At 61.0% G+C, this 18,194-nt stretch overlaps 1 long non-coding RNA gene across 1 annotated transcript; it reads right to left on the bottom strand.

The window, feature by feature from the left end:
* Positions 1-7,289: 7,289 nt before the first annotated feature.
* Positions 7,290-8,992, bottom strand: LOC131484289 (uncharacterized). The gene is made up of 2 exons (XR_009248143.1): positions 8,471-8,992; positions 7,290-8,038 (listed from the first exon to the last, which is right to left on the bottom strand). It is a non-coding gene; the product is annotated as an uncharacterized LOC131484289 (long non-coding RNA).
* Between the last annotated feature and the right edge of the window lie 9,202 nt (positions 8,993-18,194).

Consider the following 18,194-nt stretch of genomic DNA (forward strand, 5'->3'; position numbering starts at 1 on the left):
TAAGTTATTTTGTAATTAAAAAAAAAAAAAAAAAAGCTATTTTTAACCGAATGTAAATACTGGTCATTTTTGTTGGTTCAGAGAGAATTTTTCTGAACAAGTCACAATGATTTTCCCAGAGAAGGTGCCTCATTGGATGCGGGGACCAGAGCCCAGCAGTGCTGATGCTTAGTCCTTGATGAGGCTGCCACGTGCCTGGCCCACATTACTGTCCACGGCTGCTAGTAACCAGTCTGTACCTCTGAGGACTGCTAGAGAAGGTTATGGCGGGAAGCTAAGAGCCTTGGGAAGGTGCTCTTTATTTAAAAAAAAATTCTTAATGTTTATTTTTAAGAGGGAGAGACAGAGTGTGAGCAGGGGAGGGGCAGAGAGAGAGGGCGACACAGAATCCGAAGTAGCTCCAGGCTCCTAGCTGTCAGCACAGAGCCCGATGCGGGGCTCGAACCCACGAACCACGAGATCGTGACCTGAGCTGAAGTCGGACGCTCAACTGACTGAGGCGCCCAGGTGCCCCGGAAGGCGCTCTTTTCATAAAGACCATATTTGCTCTCATGGCAGAAAATTCAGGAACTACAGAAAAAAGCATAAAGAAGAAAATACAAGTTACCCATGACCCAAACCCCACATAACCGTAAGTCCTGAGTCTCACGGCCCCCGACTCCTGTGGGGTGAGAGTGTCATTAATGACACATCATAATAAACGCGGTCACACTCAGATGTGCAGTTCGCCTCTTCCGGGGCATGCACCCAGCTCACGACGGTGCCCCTGTTCGAGAGCCTTTGCTCCTCACTAGGGACAGGAGTCTCGAGGACACATGCCTGGCCGCGGCCCTGCTGGCTGGACGGTGCAGGGCAAGCCTGACCCACGCGGGGCCTCGTCACATTCTCTCTCGGCAGCTCCTACTGGGAGCCCGGTGACGGCGGGATCCCTCCTGTCTCACACCCACAGGGCCTCGGAGAAGCCAGGTCCCAGGGAGACAGGGACACGCGGACAGAAGGGAGACAGACGTGAGATGACACACACAGGACCTTCCCGTTGCCTCCCCGGTCTGGCCCACCTGCGTTTGCCATCCCCGCCCATCTATGCCTCCGTCAGCTACGTCAGCTACGCGGGCTCTCGAGAGACTCTCCGCAGCCGGGAGAGGGTCGCGTGCGCCCCAGGAGCACCCCGCACAGCAGGGACGCCTAACCGTTGCTGCTGAGAACGTCCACACTCGGCCACCCCCATGGCTTCCCGTGTAGAGCCCACGCACCTCTAGCCACCCGGCGTCCGTCTTCCTGGGGAACTCTCTCCGGGTGGCGATCGAAGAGCCTGTGCTCAGAGCGTTTCACTCCACGGCCAACGGCCACTCCGCCAAAGGATGCGGGGCCAGCCGGGAAGGTTTAGGCGCTGGAACATTCCCTCTGGCTCTTCAGAGTTGGGGGGCCTATCAGTTGTCCGCCCAGTCAGAAGCTTTCAGGGAATTTTGAGGTGCTAGCGCTGTGAGCCAGGCCCCATCCTAGACCCAGAAAGTCAGAGATGACAGTGCTGCCTGGCCCCAGGGAGCAGGGCTAGCGGGAGGCTGGGGGGTGGGGGGGGGAGACGATGGGGGGGCTTGTGGTGGAAGGTCTGAGGTGGGGCTGGGGCGAGAGGCTGGGGACCGGGGGAGGGGGCTCGACCCGCCAGTTGAACCCTGGACCCCCCTGCCTGGCAGGCCCACTGAAGGTGTGAGCGGGGCCCCTGCCCTCTCAGTCACGGGTCACCCGCATGCTGGGCAAGCAACGGCCAGCAACCCACAGCCCCACACTGACCTTGGGGGTGTTTCCCTCCCAAGTTGACTGAGGCAGGTCTCACCCCCGCCCTTCATGTCCTGCTGGCCCAGCACCCTCAGCCTTCAGCCCCAGTCAAGTGTGGGCCTCTTAGGGCTCCCCGCGAGACACCCCGGGAATCACGAAGGGATGACCCCTTTTGCACTGTGTCAGTATTTCCAATAAACAGCCCTTTTGTCTGAGGGCTCTAAAGGGTATGGTTAACATCATTTCCTTCACTTTTCTAGAAATGTCGTGTTTACAAGGCTATTTTGGCAAGAGCATGATGCAGGCTGACTGGGACCCAAACCTGCCACGCTGCTTCTGGACTTTTGATTAGAACTGCCACCAGAACACAGCCAGGCCACCGGCCGTGTTGACCCGACACCATCTCTCGGGGGCTTTGATGAGACACTCGGACATGTCCTGGAGGGAAAGGAGCCTGTAAACTCCGGTGCTGCTGAACCCATTCTACACCTGGGTCTGGCTACCTCTGTCCAGCACCGGGGAGGGTTACTTGCTCTTCAGCTGATGCTTCGCCTCTTCCAGGAAGCCCTCCTTGCCTTCTCTCTCCACCCTTTGTCAATGGCGTTGAACCACTCTTTCTCTGAGCTACCATTATACCTTTTAAATGTTTGTGTTATTTTGCTTAACATAATCTGTTTATATACCCCCTTCTCACACAAAATTATCATGCCCTTGAGGCCGGGAACCAAATCTGACTTCTCCTTGCAAACCCCGCCCCCCGCTGCCAGAAGGGCGCATGGCACCCAGGAGGAGGTCCTTTGGTTGGACTTGACTTGATGAGGTTGACACCTCCTGGGTTCACACCTCCATGTGACCCCTTTGCCTCGTCTTTGGACTCCACCTGGTGACTTTTCTACTAAATAGAACAGAGAAAAACCAATTGGCTGTCATTTCTGAGACGAGGTCACAAAAGACCATGACGTTGGTCTTTCTCACCAGCTCCCTGTGGCCGTGGGAGTCCTGGCCCTGGGGACACCAGCCGCTGTCTTGTGAGCAGAGAGGCTCCCACCACTGAGGACTGAGGACCCCGGGCGGCAGCCGGCCAGCCCCAGAGGCCTGCCCAGAGCCGTGTGAGAGAGCCCAGACCAGGGTCACCCCGCAGCCCGGCTGACGTCCTGCCTGTGACCCACACAGACCCCAAGAGGGAACCCGCTGGGCCACAGAAACTGGAGACACTACATACTTTTCCTTTCAAGCCACTAAGTTTCGAACGAATTTATTATACAGCCGTGGTGATGGAGGAAAGGTCACCCTGTTAGTTCCACGCCTGATATGAGGATGTTCGATTGACCAGGGCAGACACAGGGCAAGAGGGGGCCGTTCAAGGCCGCTGAACTCCCACGGCTCTTGAGACTCTGGGACGTGAAACATCGCCGACCTCCAAGAGGCAGTGTCTCAGGACAAATAAAACCAGGCCCTGATCACCTGCAGTCCGTTCAGCGTCATGACGAGGAGCATACGCGCTCCAATCCAAGTCCCGCGGGTCAGGACGCCGTGACGTGACGGAGTGTGACTTTCCCTCAGAGGCGTCTGCAAAGTCCAGACCTCAGCTCACAGTAAGAACAGCTCCAGTCAACATTTGAGGAATATTAACTACTAACCACTGGTTCACAGGCCCTCTGTTAGCAGCCGGGGACAGAAAGACAGAGAGATGCCACCCTGTCAACTCGAGGGACACGAGGACAGAGGCCCAAACGGCCCGAGACCCAGAACGATCAGTAACCCCAGTTCCGCTGCCTTCCATGTTCAGCAAATGACGCGCGTAAGAGGTCGTAGGGACAAAACCAGTAACACCGAAATAGACTTCTGCGTGCGATGGTGTTTGTCAATTTGGAGGGTGAGGGACCCGAGCCGTGGTATTAGCTACCTGACCCTCTGAGGATGACTGGGGAGGGACCTCGTTCTCCCGGCGCTGCCCTCAGAGGTGACGAGGGCCGCAGAGACTGTGCGTCTGAGTCGGAGCAGAGTTTCAGAGGGGACGTGGCTTCAGGAATTTCGGGGTCAGAAGGGACAGCGGCAGCCGTCTAGGCGGGCTCTCCCCTGCGACTTTGTGTGTGGGCGCGTCCCCGGAGAGCCGGCCTGCAGACCCCTGGACTCTGGCTGTGTGGCTGGGGAGCCCGGAGGACAGGCCGCCTGAACCGGCCTCCCGCTTCCCTCCCTCCTGCCTCTCTCCCTCCGGCCTGTTGGGGGGGGGGGGGGCGGTGTGCACGTCCAGACTACACACACTTTCCTCCCCGTGTGACTACTGCAAACCGCAGAGGGGGCTGGGGAAGGGCGGACTCTGGGTCTGACGGCGGCTGGGCCCGGCAGCTCTCGCAGAGGCTGGGACCCCACCCCACCCCGCCCGCTCCGCCTGGGTTCTCGTGTCCCCAGCACTCCTGCACTGCGTGTGGCACCTAAGAGGACTTCTGATGGTCTGGCAGGACTGGCCGTGAGAAAGCGCCCTTGTCCCTCACGTCCACGTGAGAACTCAGGGCCGGTCTGTGCCTGGATCAAAGCCTGGGGGACGGGGCCCAGGGGGTTAAAGGACCACACCTTTCCCATAATGGGGGGGCCATTACCTACCAGGCAGGACCCAGCACGATGCAGTTAGCAAACCTCCACTGGTGGGGATTTCGAGCACATCCAGGACACCTGGCCGAGGGTGGGGAGGAGGGTGTGCACAGGGTCGGTGGGGGGGGGGGGGGGGATCCTGGGGCCACTTCTGTGACCTCGGGAGCCAACACCCAGTGGAGCTGCCCTCTCCTCGTGCCTCAGGCCTCCTCTCTCTGAGAAGAGCGTGGGGTTCGGGGGAGAGACTGCTTCTTCCCGAGGGCGTGACTGGAGGCCGGGCAAGACAGTCCTGCCAGCGGTGGCCTTGGCCCAACTGTCCCTCTGCAGTGTGGGAGAGCGGACGGCAGGTTCCCAGGACGGCGTCTCTGGGCGTGAGACTCACCCCCTGCGGCTTCCTTCCTCCCGACTGCACAGTCAATAACCACAGTGACAGTGGCCTTCCAGCATCCTCCCAGCTCCTTCCTATTTCTGAGTAGCTTGTGAGCACAACAGTCCGGAGCTGACATCAATGAGGGGCTGCCCCTGTGCCCCCCCCCCCCGGGCCACCCCCTCACCTGCCCGATGGCGCCAGAGAACGTGCAGGCCCCCATGGCCCCAGCAGCGTGGCTGGAACAGGAGACACACAAACGTCACCTGTACCCTAAGGTGGGGCACGGGGGCGATGACAACGATCGGCCAGGACCCTGGGGACCCGAGACCCGGGTCCAGACAGCAGCCAGGGCCTTCAATCTCTGCCCTGAGCCTCTCTGTCCTGCCCCATGAAACCAGGTCGTTAGGGTCCCAGTGTGGCAGGGAAGAGACCATGCGTATTCCTCTCCTCTCCTCCTCAAAACCCCCCGCAGCCATAAAGCAACTGCTACAGAAGTATAAATCCACAAGAGAAGGGGAGGGAGGAGAGGGACGGGGGGATTTCCAGAAGATGCTCTCCTGCCTGACAGAGGGAGGAAGGGACACTGAGCCCCCAGACAGACCGGGGCGGGGGGGCCCTGGAGGCAGCAGCGGGGAGGCATCGGGAGGCAGGGGCAGAGCCCTGCACCTGCTGTGCTCCGGGACTGAGCTGTCCCTGTGACCCTGCTGGGGAGCACGGACAGGTCCTGCCCTTGCCGAGCTCTTATCTATATAACCCAGAGCAAGGACAGCATCGAGGCGCTGATCGGAGTGGGGTTCAAAGAGACGACGAGGTGAGGACAGGGGGACAGGGGTTCAGGGCAGGGGGCCTGGCCCCCCCGGACAGCGTCTCCATGTTTATTCCAGATGAGCAGTCAAGGAAACCCTGCCCGCGAAGGGGACATTTAGGCGGAGGTCGGGGGCAGGAAGAAGCCAGGGAGGGAGGAGAATTCCAGAACAGGAACAAGAAGCGATGACCCGAGGACACGCAGCAGGAACGTGTTGGGTGTGCTCCAGGGGCCTAAGATAAGGGGGTCTGCCACCACTTTTGGTAGAGGAATAAATCGCTTCACAGAAGGTGAGTTTGTCTACGAGAGCCAAGGGTGGGGCCGGGCCGGACGGCTTTGTCAACCAGGGTCCGAATGTCACAGCAAAGGGAGAGGAGAAGGGGATCCGACGGTCCCGTGATGTCCTGAGAAGACCCCTCTGGCTGGCGCCCGAGGACGGGGCGCGGGCTCCGGGTTTCCACGGAGAATGGCCCGGAACATCTCCAGCCACCTCTCGGAAAAAGTATTTATTGAAAGGTCAGGCTAAGTGACTGGGACAGCAGAAGGAGGTCAAGGAGCCAGCAGTTTGGAGGACGGTCGTCGGGGGTTACGGGACAGCGGCTCAGACTGCGGTGGCGGGTGTTCTGGAATGGGGGGAGGGGGCGGTGCAGGCAGGTGTCTCGGAAAACACGGCGTTCTGTCTCCGGAAGTGGATGGACGGGGGTGCCATTTACGGAGATGGAGAACAGGCGGCTGGAGGGGGAGAAAAGTTCCGTCCTGGGCACGTGGCCTGTGGCACGCCTGCTGGAGCCCACGTGGATGCCAGGTAGCTGGCGGGGAGAAACCCACAGTGAGGGTTAGGGGTCCCGGCGGGGAGGCGGAAAAGACCAGCCGGGGAGAAAGAAGGCCACCGGGGAGCATCCGCCCCAGGAAGGACACAGCGCCCAGGACACCAGCTTTCCGGAAGGCGTCGGATGGAAGCGACAAGGGCTCCTACCTTACGCGCCTCACAACTCAAGCCGGAAGAGGCCACGGTCCTCACTGTGACAGACACCCTCTGCGCCCGGCAGTGCCGCCCCCGGGGAGCCCGCCGGGGAAGCGGGAGAGGGAGTGTGTTTCACGCTCCTGGGGTCCCTGTGGAGGGACGTGTCCTGAGCACACGCTCCGCCTTCTCCCGGACTCCCGGGGGTGTTTGCCAGCAACGATGAGGCAGCCGAACTGGGCTCAGCTCTTCCCTTCTCCTCGTGGGCCCCAGCCGGGCTGCCCCGACTCCGTGAGGCCCACGCGCCCCCTCAGTGGGGCGGGGAAGCCGCCCGATCGGTGGTCTTCCCGGAAGCCCCCTTGACAAATACACCTAATGCCGAATCCTCCCATTTGGCTGCTACCAGTGATAAAGGTGCCGTTTGCCTCCAAAATTATTTTCTTACTTGTTATTTCAGTGTGTTTAGAATCTAGTTGGGGAGAAATGCAGTATTTATTGGGAGCTCCCTCAAAATGCCAATAGAAATAAAAGGACCACCATGTAAGGACATATCCGACCATAAGTGTATGTCGGATGAATTAATAATGTACAAAGCTTCTCATTAGAGTTGTCTTGACCAAGAATTGGAAGTGAAGTGAATCCACATCAATTTCAGAGAAGCTGGAAACAATGTGTCACATCCGTACCACCAACCGTAGGAACCCTTTAAAAATAATTAGCTGTGCGAAGTAATTTGACGGGATTTCCGCAAATTATTTTTCAACGAGAAAACAAGAGGCCAAAACTATGTACTAATGCTGCTTTGCATAAATAACTCAAGCAAATATGTTGTTTGTGAATATGCGTTACACAGGAGGAAAGCAGGGGAGACAAATCGGGTCCTCGGCCGCCGCTCACCGCCGGGGGAGCGCACACGGATCTCCCCACTTGCTCTGTTCTGTGACGGATGGAGAGTCAGAAGTCATCATTCAGGGCGGGCGAATCTAGTAACAGAGACAGACGTATATTTAAAGACACAAAAGTAAACACCAAGAGAAACAAGCAAATAAAAACGCGGCGATGATAACGAGTAGAAGGGAGAGAGGGAAGATATTTTTAAAATACGCCGTCATCATTTCCACGCTGACAGCAGGAGCCAGCGCGCTCCCTCGAAGGAACAGAGGACAAGCGCTTTCTGCTGAGATACACTGAAGACCAGCTCGGAGGAAAGGCCTCAAAAAATACCAGAAACGCAACTGGACGGTAAAACAGCTGGTCACTCAGTAAACGGACAAAGGTCTTGAACAGACGGTCTTCCCGGGAGGAGCCACAAACGTCAAGTGAGCAGAAGAGACGCCCTCGGCCACCGGCCAGCGACGCCTCGCCTGGCTCCTCGGGGCTCGAACCGGCAGTCAGGGACCCAAACGCGCTGGCGGGAGATCGGAACACACAAGCCTGCGGCCGCTTTTGGAAAACCGCCCGGTGGCTCTTCGGACGGTGACACGCGGGCTTCCCGAACGCCCCAGCAAGTGCACACGTGGTACGGTGAGCCCTCCTTTACGATCAGGAGGAGTGGAGTGTGTCGCTCGGGCCGTTAGTGCAGCGGCCCCGTTGATGGAGCCTGGCGGGCCCCAGACCCTCCCCCGCAGAGCCCTGCCCCCCAGGGAGGCTCACCCAGGACACCTGCTGCTTAGCAAGCTGGTTTCAGCCGTGCTGAACGTAACTTTCTAAAACTAAAGTGGGGGGCGCCTGGGGGGCTCAGTCGGTTGAGCGTCCGACTTCAGCTCAGGGCATGATCTCACGGTTCGTGGGTTCGAGCCCCGCGTCGGACTCTGTGCCGACAGCTCGGAGCCTGGAGCCTCTTTGGCTTCTGTGTCTCCCTCTCTCTCTCTGCCCCTCCCACGCTCACGCTCTGTCTCACTCTCTCTCTCAAAAAATAAACATTAAAAAAATTTTTAAACTAAAGTGGTGCTGCCTCACAACCCACCTGCTGCCAGCCTCGCAGAAGCAGAGCGTGCCTTCAGAAACAGTGCAGGGGGCCCTGGGTTCACTGGGAGGGACACAGGGGGCCCGTCCACCCCCGAGCCTCCACATCTGTGGACCACCAGGTCTCTGGGCTCCTTTCCCTCAGGAAACTTGTGTTTCATCCCTGGAGGCCACGTCCTGCAAGGGGGACACTCTCGTGTGCTCCAGTGACAACTTTCTGGGTACCCTTAGATCCTGAGGCATGAGGACACTCCAGAAGGTGCCCGGATGTTGGGGCCGGCCAGGTCCGAGGGGCGAGCCGCACACGGCTGTCACCTGCCCGCAGACACGCTGGGGCGCGGAAGGAGACTCACCGGGCGGCCCGGAGACCTCTCCCAATATCCGAGCTGCCATCGTAGAAAAGAGGGAAAATCATTTGTGTGTGGAGCCCCGAGGTGTGGAATTAGAAATCTGGGTGGGAAATGCATGAAAGCCTGCCTGGGAATCAGCAGAAGCAGCCCTTGCTGGCCTGAAAGCTGCTGGATCAGGGGCGGCCCTCGGTTGGGGCAGGCCGGCTCCCCACAGTGCTGGTCAGGCGGGGACGGCCAGTCCGGGGCACGCGGGTCGTGGGAGCCAGGGCTGAGACCACCATCGCCGCCGCCCCGGGGCCCGTTTGCCGTGTCTTTCCTCTTTCAGCCCAACCCCCTCCCCGCAGCCTCGATTCACTACACTGGGAATGTGTCTAGACGCCCTCTGCAAAGACCAGAGACGTGTCTCTGCGGCTCCTTAGAAGTCGTGCTGGAGGCCCCGGAGGAGCTGAGCTGAGCCGCGCCCTCAGGATTCCCGGGTTCCTAAAGGGTGTGTGGCCCCCACGTCTTCCTCAGCATGGGACTGACGCCCCGATCTGCCCTCAGCTTCAGTGAAGCCCCTTGGGGGAGCCAACCGGACTTCAAACCAGGGGTGCTGGACGAACACCTTGGGGTCCCCTGAGGCCCAGGTCCCCCCCCCCCCCCCCGGAAGCCCTCTGTTTCAGTCCCGAATCCCCACACATCACTCGCTGTGCACCTGCGGGCAAGGTCCTGGGCCTCTCTGTGCCCGCGCCCCCCTGTGCGGGGCACCGGGGGACAGGCTGCGTGCGCTGCCCTGGTGGGCGCCTGTCAAGCGCGGGGCTGGAAGCGGGGCCGCCGATCTCGGGTTTTTCCTCCTAGCCGCGCTGCCTGCCGACGGCAACACCCACGCTCCGCGGAGACTGCCACATCCTGGCCCCCTCTCCCTCGTTGCCATGGCAAGACGAGAGCAGAGAGCCAGGCTCGCACACACGGTGTGCCGCTCTCCCTCCCCCGGGGCTCCCTGCCAGCTCCAGGCAGGGGGGCTGTTAGCACGGGGGGCCACGGGCCCGGCCACCCCCTCCCCCTCGCCACAGCCCGGCCCCACCACCCCCCCAGCCCCCGCGGAGCCCGTGGGAAGCCCGGCCTGCAGATCCCCGTGGGCTCACTGCCGAACGTCCCCTTTGTCTGTGTGAGTCTCTCCCAGAAAAGGTCCCGGCCAATCTAAGGTCGGCCTGAGCCTCAGCGACGCAAGTCAGGTCACCTCTAGGAACGGCACTGGGGGCCGGGAACACCTGAGCGTCCAGCGTGGAGACGAGGGGCTGAGATCCGTCCAGGCACAGGGCACGTCGGGCGGGCACTGGGTCGAATCGCTCACACGCCTGCGCTCACAAAACCCAGATGACGAGCCGAGAATAAGAGAACGTATCGTTCCCACTGTACGGATAAGTAAACTGAGGCTCTGACAAGCAAGAGACAAGCCTGTGGTCAGACAGGCTTCCATCCGGACCAACGCCATCAGTCCAGGAACGCAACCCCAAAACTGCCTCCCGCCGCGAGCTCAAGCTCTGGTTTACAGCTCTGCTTCCCAGGCCTCCAGGCCTCCAGGCCTCCGTTGATGGGCTGGGCTGAACACTGGTCGCCAAAGACAGCAGGTCCAAGGCCCAGAGCCCACGGAGGTGGCCTCATAAGGAGAAAGGGCCTCTGCAGGTGTGAGTAAGGACCTTGGCCTGGGGAGGTCGTCCTGGCTCATCAGGGCGGGCCCCAAATCCAATCACAGTGCCCTTCGAAAAGAGAAGCAGAGGGGTTCAGCACCAGAGGAAGCCACGCGAGGACGAGGCAGAGACGGGACGGACGGGGCCACGAGCCAAGGAAACCTGGAGCTCTGGGAGCTCCCTGGGGCTCTAGGGGAGCGTGGTGTTGCCGACAGCTGGATTTGGGACTTCTGGCCTCTGGAGCTCCGAGAGAATAAACTTCTGGTGTTTTCAGCGCCCCCCTCCCCCACCGTTTGTGTTGTCACAGCCTCTCCCCCGCTCCCGCACAGTGTAGCAAGAAAGGGGCAGACTCTGCGGGGGAGGAGCTCTCCCCACGGGACTCTTCTTGGCCCTCGTGTGCCCGGTGGACCCGAAGACAGGGATTCCCTTCTCCAGTGTAGACGTTCCTCTGGGCTCCAGACACACGTACCCCCAAACCCACTTAACATTCCCGGTTAGGTGTCCCCATCTCAAGTCCGACACGTCCGAACGGGGTCCTCGTTCCCCAACACGCCTTCCCCGGTTTTCTCATTTGCCAGCGGGCGGGGGCACGTCTCCTGCTTTCTTCACACCCGGCAGCCGTCCTAGGGACCAGTGATGGTGACCCCGCCTCCGTGGCCCACGCCTGCCTCCCCATCCCCGGCCTGGTCCAGCCGCAGCCACGCAGAGCATCCCGGCGGCTGCTGGAGAGCAGGCCCAGAGGCGGGCAAGGGTCGGCAGACTCCTGCTCCGGCCCAAGTTGTGGGGGGCAGAGCATGAGGACCCAAAGGGACAGGACCGTCACCCGCCGGCCGGCTGCTCCGGGAAGGCAGGGAACACGTCAGCCCGAGACCTCAGGGCGAGTGGCTCTCAGGGACCAGACCATCCACCAGCTCGGCTCCCCGACGGCACCCGTACGACATCTGGCAAACGGTATCTTCCCAGTAAAATCTGCTGACTGTGGGAGTGGGGAGGCCCTCAGGGTGGGCTGGGCTCCAGCTACAAGCCACCATTTTTGCCACCAATCCCGAGGCTCCGGAATCTGGATGACTCCTCCTGGGACCACCGGCACGGCCAGCCGCCAGGCTTCCCTGGGGGTCTTTACTTCCTCGCACCTGAACCGGATGGTTCGGGGGTGACCAGGTGGGCCTGCTGACCAATGTCCACACGTGCCTTCCCCGTGGCCCCCGGCGCCCCCAGCGTGCAGCTGGTTCTCACGGACACGTGGCCCCCCCGGGGGAGCACCCGGCCCAGGCGTCACCTCCCTCTCTCAGAGTGGCCCAGCCACCCGGGTGCAAGGCAAGAGGCCACAGGCCCCACCCCTGGAAGAGTGTCCAAGAACCGTCCCCTGGCCTCTCAACAGCTGTCGTCAGGAACCCAGGCAGAGGTGGGGTGGACACCCGCGTTCGTGCGGCCGTACCAAAACGGCACACAGGCCGCTTCAACAGACATCTATTTTCTGGTTCTGGATGCTGGACGTCCAGGACCAAGGGGTCCACAGGCCTGGTTTCTCCTGCGGCCCCTCCCCTCAGCTTGCAGATGGCCGCCCTCACCTGGTCCTCCCCGGTGCACGTGTGTGTCCTCACGTCCTCTTCCCACGGGAGCACCGTCGCATCGATTGGGGCCCACCCTGAAGACCTCACTTGACCCTAATTAGCTCTTTAAAGACCCCATCTCCACATCCGGAGGAACGTGGCTTCAGGACTCCAAAATAGGAGTTTTGTTGATGGGGACAGGATTCAGCCCTTCACGGTGCCTGACATGTGCCTCCGGGACTGAGACGAGGCCCTGGTCCTCTCCAGCTGCCCCTCTGTCTTCGGGAGGGTGGGCGCCGATCCCAGGGTGTCTGTCCTCTGACGCCGATGGAGAGGACAGTGCCTGGAAGGGGCACAAACAGGCCAGGAGTCAGAGTCTCCGCCCAACTGCGGAACCACCGTAAAAGGACACCGCGCCCTCCTTCCAAGTATAAGCTGAGCCTCGTGCAGGCTCTCGCCAGCAGCTTGCCCTGTGGGGTCAGAAACCCTGCTCTGCCCGAGCTTTCAGGGTCCCGGGTCCAGTGCAGGTTCTGGGCAGGAACCTCACATCCCTCACTCAGCTCTTTGCTCCCCAACGACATGCAGAGGGCAGGTGCAACAGCATCCGCTGTGCACGGACAACCTCAGGGCGGAGTGCGGAAGCGGGCCCCGCGTCGCCCTAACCGTCGGAGAAGCGGCCGTGCCCAGGTCCTGTCTCCCAGAGCCAGCACCCTGCTTCCTCTGACTGCTTGTCACTTACTTGTCCCGTTTCCATAAAAAGACCGACCACAAGTCAGCAGGACGCCCCAGAAAACCTCGGCCTGTGTGTGCGGGATTTTTTTAACTACACATCCCCAGAATCTTAACATGCAGGCTCCTTCTAACAGACATAAAAGCAGCCCGATCTCCTCTTTTTTAGATCTGCAAGCACATGGCACATCCGCATGCCCGCATCTGAGACCGGGAACTCTGGGCAGCTGGTCCCCGCAGTGTGCGGGCTGGCAGGGCTGGACGGGAGACAGATGTGTGCCAGGCCCAGCGTGGGACGCCTGTCAAACTGTCCTCAGAGCTCAGACTCACAGAGAGGCGAATTCTGCTCTGTGGCAGGGGAGCGACACACAGCGTCCCTCCTACGTCCTGCCCGAGGGAGTGCAGCTCCGGGCCAGGCCTCAGTGCTCAGCACCCTGCTGTCCTCCCGCTAAGGGCGGGACGTCCCCCCGCTTTGCTGACAGCAGCCCTGTTCCTTAAGATCACCACCATTTGATGGAGTCCGTTAAAGCTTGCCAAAATTAGAGGTCACTCTTACAACTTTAGCTTCAAGCTCTAAAACCGTCTGCTAAATTTAGACATACTTCTGATGAGCACCTTAATTCTCTCGGAGAATTCTCTCTCTGAATATCGGCTTCAGCGGGAAGAAGGAGCAGAGAGCCGGTGCGCCGGCACGGGGAGCGTTCCGGGCAGAGCTCACAGCACCCAGAGCGAGCCTCACCTGCACCCCTTGCACTGGGGCACCTGCCTGGTGTTAGAGGAACTCGCCATCCAGTAACTTGGAGACGATATTTCAGACTTGCTGAAAGAAAATCTGGATAGTTCTGCTTGAGGTGGAGGGGGAGACATTTTCTTGGCTTGGGGGAGGGGGTTGCAGACCAGGGTGCCTGCCTAGTGGCAGGGATGGGTCCTGGCGGCGGGCTGGCCTGTGGAGTCAGCTCAGCACCACATCCCCCACCCCCCACAGCATGCCTGGAAGGAGCCTTCACACCAGCCAGGCCCAGCAGAGGTGAGGAAGGGGGAGAGGCCCCGGCGGAGGTGAGGAGTGGGGAGAGGCCCCGGAGGAGGTGAGGAGTGGGGAGAGGCCCCGGAGGAGGTGAGGAGGGGGGAGAGGCCCCGGAGGAGGTGAGGAGGGGGGAGAGGCCCCGGCGGAGGTGAGGAGGGGGGAGAGGCCCCGGCGGAGGTGAGGAGGGGGGAGAGGCCCCGGCGGAGGTGAGGAGGGGGGAGAGGCCCCAGCAGTCTCCCCAACGGAGGGGAGGTGCAAGGAGAGGCTCGGGGACAGGGAGAGGAGGTGGTCTGGCCAGCACTCTGAGGCAGGGGGCTTCAGGGCAGCCTGGGGACTGGGTTCGGCCCAGAGGGGGTCAGTGGGAAGCAAGATCTCAGTAAGCGTGTGAAGGTCAACATGCAGAAAATCGCAGAAGACAGGAAATGCATCCAAGTACACAACAAGGTCGGTATCGGGAGCTTGCTGAGGAAGTAAACGCACATCCAGAAGAGCTGCTCAGCCCCACTCCTCCTCCGCTTCTCCGTCTTGAAATAAGGCAAACACTGAACGTTTCCTGTTCCTGCCACTGCTCAGTCAGCCTCACTCCTGTGGCAGCCCACCCCCATCCCCTCCAGCCGTGCTGCAGGGCCTGGGGCTGGGGTGCCTCCCCTGCACGCCCTCTGCAGGGGTCACCTGTCTCCTTCTGTGCTGCGTGACCCACAGCCTCCCTCAGCCCCTAGCTCCAATGCCCGGGCTCGGGGATGCGGCCGTGCCCTCCACAACCTGCAGAGTCCCCTCCCCGCGCAGCCGTGTGTGTGACGCATGATGCTGTCTGCTTCCCACACGGGCTCTTTGTATCCACCATCACACCTGCTGCACCAAAGTGATCCCTGGCCTGAGCCTGAGGCTCAGAGCGTGCTGCTGGCAAAAGGAAGGAAGGAGGGAGAGAGGGAGGGAGAGGAAGGGGAAGGGAAAGGAGGGACAGAGGGAGATGCAGGGAGGACAAAGGAAGGAGGGGGAAGGGAGGAAGGGGAAGGGAGGAGGGGGAAGAGGGGAGGGGAAGAAAGAGGGAGGAAGGAGAGAGGGAACAGGAGGAGAGGAAGGAGGGAGAGGAGGGAGGAAGGAAGGGGGGAAGGGAGGGAGGGAGGCAGAGGGGGAAGGAAGGAGGGAGGGGGAAGGGAAAGGAGAGGCAGAGAAGGGAAGGAGGAAGAGAGGGAGGAGGAAGGAGAGAGAGAAGGGAGGGAGGAGGGAAGAGGGAAGGAGAGAGAGAGAAGGAGGAGGGGGGAAGGGAGGGAGGGGCAGGGAGGAGGAGGTGACACACCGTGGACAAGGGGGAAGGGGTCCCATCGCCGCCAGAGATGTTCCTTAAGGACTGACGATTCAGGGGCACCCTGGGACCGTCCAGCTCCCGCCACCAAGCGTGCTTGTTGGAAATGCAGACTCCCAGGCCCCACCCAAGCCTGCATTTGCACAGGACGCCCAGGGATTCGAATGCACTTAAGTTGTGAGCTGCACAAAGCCAGGTCAAGGTCTGGGTCCGGGCGAGGCACCATGCCAGCTTAAGTGAGGAGAAACTCGAGTTGCTCAGGCGCCCAGCAGAGGGAGGAACCCCAGGCTGCAGTCTCCCCGTTCCGTGGGAGAAACTCGGGGGACACACCTGGAGCCCCGTCAAATAGAAGACGAGTCAGACACTATGTGCCTCAAGGCAAGTGACAGGAGACCCTTCAGTCCCATCAGGGGGAAGCTCCAGCAGTCAGGGCCCGTCCCCGGGAGAGGAAGCGCCCGTAGGGCGGCTTAGCCTGTCACAGGAGGCATGAGCCATGCGGCAGGACACAGAACAGGGTGGTCTTCTCTTCCAGTCACATGGCAGGGACTGGGGAGACCGGTCATTTCCCCCAATCACAAATCGGGGATCGGGGAGGAACCGGTCATTTCCTCCAATCACAAATCGGGGGTCGGGGAGGGACCAGTCATTTCCTCCAATCACAAAGCAGGGACCGGGGAGGGACCGGTCATTTCCTCCAATCACAAATCGGGGATCGGGGAGGGACCAGTCATTTCCTCCAATCACAAAGCAGGGACCGGGGAGGGACCGGTCATTTCCTCTAATCACATGGCAGGGATTGGGGAGGGACTGGTCATTTCCTCCAATCACAAAGCAGGGACCGGGGAGGGACCGGTCACTTCCTCCAATCACAAAGCGGGGACTGGGTTGGGACTACATCGCAGAATAAGAAGGAAGTTCAGGGGAGGCAGTCTGGAGCATGGACTAACGCCGGTGTTAGAGGGACAGGGTAGGGCAAGAGCGGGGCACAGGCTTGAGGCAGAAACAGGGGGTTCGGAAGTGGTCAGGACTGGAGAGGATGTGAGCCCAGCGTGGGAGAAGGCGGGGCTCCTGCAGGACAGTGGGGTGCAGGGCTGGGCCAGCAGGTGGACAGAGGACTTCTGGATCCAGCTCAGTGGATGCTTCCCAAGACGGGATGCAGACGGGGGCAGGTTTGGGGTGAAGCCAAGACAAGCCTGGGTTGGCTGGTGGTTGCCGGCTGGTTTTGAGGCATCTGAGTCTTTTAGGCAGAGAGGCCCAGGGGCTGCTGGAAATGCAGGTCAGGAGTCCCGCGGGGAAGTCGGGGAAGTCGGATCTGCTCTGCAGGGAAGTCAGGTACAGGCACCGAATGCGGCCTTTGTGAGGCTGTGGCTGCAGCCAAGGGTGGTGCCAAGACCCCCCACCCCCCGGGACAGTGCCTGGGGAGTACCGAGGCCAAGCCCGAAAGGGGGGCAGGGAGCAGAGAGAGGAAGGAGGTCAGGCAGGGAGGGAGGGGTTAACTAGGTAAAAGTGGTAACTGGAAGCCAAAAGAAGAGCTTTCCCCACAAAGACAGAGGGACACTGGCACCGGACACTACAGAGGTCACTTAAGACGACCTGTCCAGCAACTTCTGAGGCTCCCTCCAGCCTGGCTGTCATCCCCGTACCGCTGGCACCCGTGCCCCTTCTTGCCCTCTCTCTGGCACCTCACAGCCCGGAGGTCCGACCCCAGGGCACACGTTCTCAGGAGTCCTTACTGAGCCAACAGGTGCGTCTAGGCATTGCGGCCCCCCGTCGGCCAGGGACCCGCGGCGAGGCTCACGGCTCCGGCCCCGGGCTGGCAGGCCCCTCAGCCCCGGCCGTGCACAGACCCGGCTGTGTGGGGAGTCTGAGGCCGGGGTGCAGCTCCCCCGGGGGCCTGGCAGGTGGAAACTCCCCAGAGCAGACGTCATGTGGAGGCGGAGGCAGGTGCGGGCACCGCACAAGACCTGCAGGGCCTCCAAGGAGCCGGGGAGCATTTCAATGCTGCCTCATGCTCTTCCCGTGCCACGTCAGGAATGCACGCACACGTGTGTGCACGTGTGCACACGAACACACATCTACATATGCACAGACAAACGCACATGCATGTGCTTTGTGGACGGGTGTGTGTGTGGACGGGTGTGCCGTCACATGTGCACGTGCATGCGTGCGTGGCTGCATATGTGTGTACACGCCTGTGTGCATGCATGCATGTGCACACACACACACACACACACACACCATAGCTGTGTGTGCCCCCCGCCCCCGGGGACAGGGGCATCCCACCCCCACACAGCTCCTCAACAGCCTGGGAGAACTTTCCGGTTGCCCTGCCTGCCTTCCCTTGGCACGGCGCCCGTGAGCGCTCACACGCCGGGACTTGCGGCCCTTTCCTGGCTGAGTGCTGCTCTCCTGTCATCTGGTCAAAGAAGCTGACAAGCACGGGCAGGTCGCCAACTTGGCCTCAACTCCACTCGGAGGCTGGACTGGCAGATAAATTGGTCCTGGCGGGGGGAGGAGGAGGGGGGAGCAAGAGGGGGGCCCAGAGGGAAGAATTCAAATTCATTTTTCTGCTAAACCAAACTCCAGCTCTCCAAGGCTCACAGCTGTAGCTGGGAAGGCTGACAGGGCGCCAGGCGGGGAGCGGGCAGATGGTACAGGAGGGGAGTGTGTGCCCAACAGGAGGGGCGGGGACCCCAGCAGAATGGGGACGAGGAAGCGGGAATCTGGAGGAATGCTCTGGCCCTCCGACCTCGGCGCGTCTCTGGAGGCATTCTGGTCCATTCTGGCTCATTCCAGTTCTGCGAGAGAGCCAGAGGCAGAGGCAGATCCCGCCCAGAATCCCAGGCCACCTCGTGAGAGAGGACTGGTCCAGGGCGGCAGGCGTCCCCGGGCTGCAGCCCTTGAGAGCTCGCTGGCTGGCGCTGGTGTGGCCCTTTCTAACCTGGGGAAGGAACTCGGACAGCCAGAAGGAACGGGACTTCAGAACTCCTTCTCTGCCGATCGTCTTACAGGCGAAACTGGGGCTTCAGGCTGGATGTCAACGGTGGCTCCCTCGGCACTGAGGCTCCGGGGTCGTAAAGTGCACCTGGCCCG

The sequence above is a fragment of the Neofelis nebulosa genome, chromosome 9 (assembly GCF_028018385.1).
Source record: "Neofelis nebulosa isolate mNeoNeb1 chromosome 9, mNeoNeb1.pri, whole genome shotgun sequence".
Lineage (NCBI taxonomy): Eukaryota > Metazoa > Chordata > Mammalia > Carnivora > Felidae > Neofelis > Neofelis nebulosa.